Genomic DNA, 6,000 nt, shown 5'->3' with positions numbered 1-6,000 from the left:
AATTGCGCTTGCACAAATGCCTTGTATGTTTTGAGCCACTATTTGAAAGCACAAAGTCTCTGGCAATTGGGGGTTTTCACTTGGGGGTTTTCGCCTTAATGTTTCCACCTTCACTCGCCTCAAAAAGGTCATACGAACAACTGCTGAAAGCGTTGGAAAACATGCTGCAAGAATAAAAATGCGCAGAAAATTGTAAACGTATGAACCGAGCAGCCGTATAGGTTTGTTATGAGTACAATGTTTTTGTCCGCCCATCGTTCTCCCGCTGGCATGCGAACAACTGTTCATCTGTAAGTCTCGGAAAATACACAGCAAGAATACACGTGGCCAGAAAATTGTAAACATATGAACCGGGCAGTCTCAATTATTGGTTTATTATGAGTACAATGTTTTCGTCCGCCCATCGTTCTCCCGCTGGCATACGAACAAATGTCCATCCGCAAGTCTTGGAAAATACACAGCAAGAAAACACATGCGCAGAAAATTGTAAACGTATGAACCAAGCAGTCATATGTATGGGTTTGTAATGAATACAATGTTTTCGTCCGCACATCGTTCTCCAGCTGGCATGCGAACAAATGTCCATCCGCAAGTCTTGGAAAATACACGTGTATTTTTTGCTGTACAGCAAGAATACACATAGGCAGAAAATTGGAAACCTATGAACCGAGCAGCCTTATGGGTTTGTTATGAGTACAACGTTTTCACCCGCCCATCGTTCTCCCGCTGGTATGCGAACAACTGTTCATCCGCAAGTCTTGGAAAATACACGGCAAAAATTCCCATGCACAGAAAATTGTAAACACATTAACCGAGCAGTCTTATAGGTTTGTTATGAGTACAATGTTTTCGTCCCCCTATCGTTCTCCCGCTAGCATGCGAACAACTGTTCATCCGCAAGCGTTGGAAAACAACACAACAATCATATTCGATTCAAACGTTTAAATACGTAAATAAAACTTGTTTTTTGTATTTTCAACACGCCGAGATAGACATGGGAAAGGAACTAAAAGGGATCAACGATAAATTGCAGCAGCTTGATAACCGAGTCAAACAACTGAGGATCAAGCACGAATACCAGACCAAGAAGGTCAAGCAAGGTTCTGCACAATCCATGACCAACCTAACACGAAATGAAGAAGGAACAAGTCCTTCAGTGCAAGTTGATCGCTTCAAACACATTCTTTTTGACGAGTAAGTAATTTCATCGGGTTCACCAGCAAGCTTAGTGCATTCATGTGGTTCCCAACCAGAAAGGAATTTTAAAACCTAATATGTACTTGTAAGTGTGGTTTGTAAATAAACACTTCAGCACTGGGAACATAACCTGTGAAGTAGATAAAGAGCCACGTTAAAGTTATCTTTGTATGGTTTAGCACCTACTGTGTAGTCTATTACGGAGGAATAAAATTACTTTGGAGTGTTGAACCACGCAAAATCGAGTTGCTGGTGAAAATTGGTTATGACCAAGTAGAAATTGAAGCATTTTAAAATGTAATTGCCATGTGATTAAATCATTACAGTGAAACCGTTGAGACCATTGTAATACATTCAAATGTGCTTAATGAAAGTCAAATCTATGTTTACCTGAGTAATTTTTTTTAAAACTGCCCAGATTATAGATACATTTCTTGACAACTTGGAGAAAAACGTAAAACTAACAAAAGTAAAATATGTTTATTCGAGGAAAAAAACTAAATTGCGTTTTTTGTTGCTACGTAGGGGCGACAAGATACATGAAATGATCAAGAAGCTTAACAACCTGAACGTACAAGCTGGCATATGATGTCATCAGCGTCGCCATGGTAACCGTCCAGTCCATTCTACCCGAAGTGGGTCGAGCTGAAAATTCACTCACACCGAAGTTAATCGTGAGGAAAGCTGCTCCCTGTGACATCGAATCGTTGTATTTTGTGCCTAGTAACTCTTTCTATTTGTTTCGGTTCAATAAAACAGCAGCAGGTTGCAAAGTTCGAATTGTTGCAGCTTGAATAGTAGGATAATGCCAATAAATACAAGATAAACAAGCTACTTACTCCTATATTCGAGTCCAAATCAAACCGAAAAAACAGAAGCCTTTAGGATTTGTTTCCGGTTTAAACCGGTTTGGAAGTTCGGTAGCAGGCAGAAACCAATCAAGGCCACTTTAAAACTGGAATATTCCGGCCAAAAGCCACAGGATTTTTCTTCAGAATTTCAAGTCGAAAATATCAAAAAAGGGAAAGGCTATAGCCTTAGGGTTTTTTCAAAAATCGAGTCAAAATTTCCGATTTTAGAAACCAGTCTGAACCGGTTCGGAAGTTTGGTAGGAGGCTGAAACCGACCTAAACCAGTTTGAAACTGGAATATTCCGGCAAAAACCCACCCAAAACCGGATTTTTCTTCGATTTTTTTTGACCCCCAAAAATCGAAAAAACGGAAAGGCCTTGGGTTTTTTTCAAAAATCGGGTCAAAATTTTCGTTTTTAGAAACCGGTTTAGACCGGATTGGAAGTTCGGTAGGAGGCTGAAACCGGCCTAAACCAGTTTGAAACTGGAATATTCCGGCAAAAACCCACCCAAAATCTTTTTTTTTTTCAATTTTTTGCCCCCAAAAATCGAAAAAAACGGAAAGGCTGTAGCCTTGTTTTTTTTCAAAAATCGGGTCAAAATTTTCGATTTCAGAAACCGGTTTAAACCGGTTTGGAAATTCGGTAGGAGGCTGAAACCGGCCCAAACCAGTTTGAAACTGGAATATTCCGGCAAAGAAACACCCAAAACCTTTTTGACCCCAAAAATTGGGACTGACTTTATTGACTGTTGAGATTTCCTTAACGAATTCAAAAATTGAAATCTTAATCATGTATATCATATGAATGATATCAATTCCATCCAGTTTGGACATTGTTTACAGTTTTGACCTATTCTTGGGGGCTAGTGAGGTAACTGCAGGGTTTATGAAGAAAAACACATGGTTTATGAAGAAACACATATTCCGGCAAAAACCCACCCAAAACCGGATTTTTCTTCGATTTTTTTGACCCCCAAAAATCGAAAAAACGGAAAGGCCTTAGGGTTTTTTAAACAATCGGATCAAAATGTTCGATTTCAGAAACCGGTTTAAACCGGTTTGGAAATTCGGTAGGAAGCTGAAACCGGCCTAAACCAGTTTGAAACTAGAATATTCGGGCAACAACCCACCCAAAACCGGATTATTTTCGAATTTTTGACCCCCCAAAATCGAAAAAAACGGAAAGGCCTTAGGGCATTTTCAAAAATCGGGTCAAAATTTTCGTTTATAGAAACCGGTTTAGACCGGGTTGGAAGTTCGGTAGGAGGCTGGAACCGGCCTAAACCAGTTTGAAACTGGAATATTCCGGCAAAAAACAACCCAACACCGGATTTTTCTTCGATTTTTTGACCCCCAAAAATCTAAAAAACGGAAAGGGCCTAGGGCTTTTTCAAAAATAGGGTCAAAATTTTCGATTTTGAAAAACGGTTTAAACCGGTTTGGAAGTTCGGTAGGAAGCTGAAACCGGCCTAAACCAGTTTGAAACTGGAATATTCCGGCAAAAACCAACCCAAAAACGGATTTTTCTTCGATTTTTTGACCCCTAAAAAATCGAAAAAACGGAAAGGCCTTGGTTTTTTTTCAAAAATCGGGTCAAAATGTTCGATTTCAGAAACCGTTTTGAACCGGTTTGGAAGTTCGGTAGGAGGCTGAAACCGGCCTAAACCGGTTTGAAACTGGAATATTCCGGCAAAGAAACACCCCAAACCGGATTTTTCTTCGATTTTTTGACCCCCAAAAATCGAAAAAACGGAAAGGCCTTGGGTTTGTTTCAAAAATCGGGTCAAAATTTTCGTTTTTAGAAACCGGTTTAGACCGGTTTGGAAATTCGGTAGGAGGCTGAAACCGGCCTAAACCAGTTTGAAACTGGAATATTCCGGCAAAAACCCACCCAAAACCGGATTTTTCTTCGATTTTTTTGACCCCCAAAAATCGAAAAAACGGAAAGGCCTTAGGGTTTTTCAAAAAATCGGATCAAAATGTTCGATTTCAGAAACCGGTTTAAACCGGTTTGGAAATTCGGTAGGAGGCTGAAACCGGCCTAAACCAGTTTGAAACTAGAATATTCGGGCAACAACCCACCCAAAACCGGATTATTTTCGAATTTTTGACCCCCAAAAATCGAAAAAAACGGAAAGGCCTTAGGGCTTTTTCAAAAATCGGGTCAAAATTTTCGTTTATAGAAACCGGTTTAGACCGGGTTGGAAGTTCGGTAGGAGGCTGGAACCGGCCTAAACCAGTTTGAAACTGGAATATTCCGGCAAAAAACAACCAAAACCGGATTTTTCTTCGATTTTTTGACCCCCAAAAATCTAAAAAACGGAAAGGCCCTAGGGCTTTTTCAAAAATAGGGTCAAAATTTTCGATTTTGAAAAACGATTTAAACCGGTTTGGAAGTTCAGTAGGAGGCTGAAACCGGCCTAAACCAGTTTGAAACTGGAATATTCCGGCAAAAACCAACCCAAAAACGGATTTTTCTTCGATTTTTTGACCCCTAAAAAATCGAAAAAACGGAAAGGCCTTGGTTTTTTTTCAAAAATCGGGTCAAAATGTTCGATTTCAGAAACCGTTTTGAACCGGTTTGGAAGTTCGGTAGGAGGCTGAAACCGGCCTAAACCAGTTTGAAACTGGAATATTCCAGCAAAGAAACACCCCAAACCGGATTTTTCTTCGATTTTTTGACCCCCAAAAATCGAAAAAACGGAAAGGCCTTGGGTTTTTTTCAAAAATCGGGTCAAAATTTTCGTTTTTAGAAACCGGTTTAGACCGGTTTGGAAGTTCGGTAGGAGGCTGAAACCGGCCTAAACCAGTTTGAAACTGGAATATTCCGGCAAAAACCAACCCAAAAACGGATTTTTCTTCGATTTTTTGACCCCTAAAAAATCTAAAAAACGGAAAGGCCTTGGTTTTTTTTCAAAAATCGGGTCAAAATTTTCGATTTCAGAAACCGTTTTGAACCGGTTTGGAAGTTCGGTAGGAGGCTGAAACCGGCCTAAACCAGTTTGAAACTGGAATATTCCAGCAAAGAAACACCCCAAACCGGATTTTTCTTCGATTTTTTGACCCCCAAAAATCGAAAAAACGGAAAGGCCTTGGGTTTTTTTCAAAAATCGGGTCAAAATTTTCGTTTTTAGAAACCGGTTTAGACCGGGTTGGAAGTTCGGTAGGAGGCTGAAACCGGCCTAAACCAGTTTGAAACTGGAATATTCCGGCAAAAACCAACCCAAACCCCCAAAAATCGAAAAAACGGAAAGGCCTTAGGGTTTTTTGAAAAATCGGATCAAAATGTTCGATTTCAGAAACCGGTTTAAACCGGTTTGGAAATTCGGTAGGAGGCTGAAACCGGCCTAAACCAGTTTGAAACTAGAATATTCGGGCAACAACCCACCCAAAACCGGATTATTTTCGAATTTTTGACCCCCAAAAATCGAAAAAGCGGAAAGGCCTTAGGGCTTTTTCAAAAATCGGGTCAAAATTTTCGTTTTTAGAAACCGGTTTAGACCGGGTTGGAAGTTCGGTAGGAGGCTGGAACCGGCCTAAACCAGTTTGAAACTGGAATATTCCGGCAAAAAACAACCCAAAACCGGATTTTTCTTCGATTTTTTGACCCCCAAAAATCTAAAAAACGGAAAGGGCCTAGGGCTTTTTCAAAAATAGGGTCAAAATTTTCGATTTTGAAAAACGGTTTAAACCGGTTTGGAAGTTCGGTAGGAGGCTGAAACCGGCCTAAACCAGTTTGAAACTGGAATATTCCGGCAAAAACCAACCCAAAAACGGATTTTTCTTCGATTTTTTGACCCCTAAAAAATCGAAAAAACGGAAAGGCCTTGGTTTTTTTTCAAAAATCGGGTCAAAATGTTCGATTTCAGAAACCGTTTTGAACCGTTTTGGAAGTTCGGTAGGAGGCTGAAACCGGCCTAAACCAGTTTGAAACTGGAATATTCCGGCAAA

This window comes from Phallusia mammillata, chromosome 1 (assembly GCF_965637545.1).
Source record: "Phallusia mammillata chromosome 1, kaPhaMamm4.hap1.1, whole genome shotgun sequence".
Lineage (NCBI taxonomy): Eukaryota > Metazoa > Chordata > Ascidiacea > Phlebobranchia > Ascidiidae > Phallusia > Phallusia mammillata.
The sequence above is the reverse complement of the archived record's forward strand: the minus strand, read 5'-3'. Positions refer to the sequence as shown.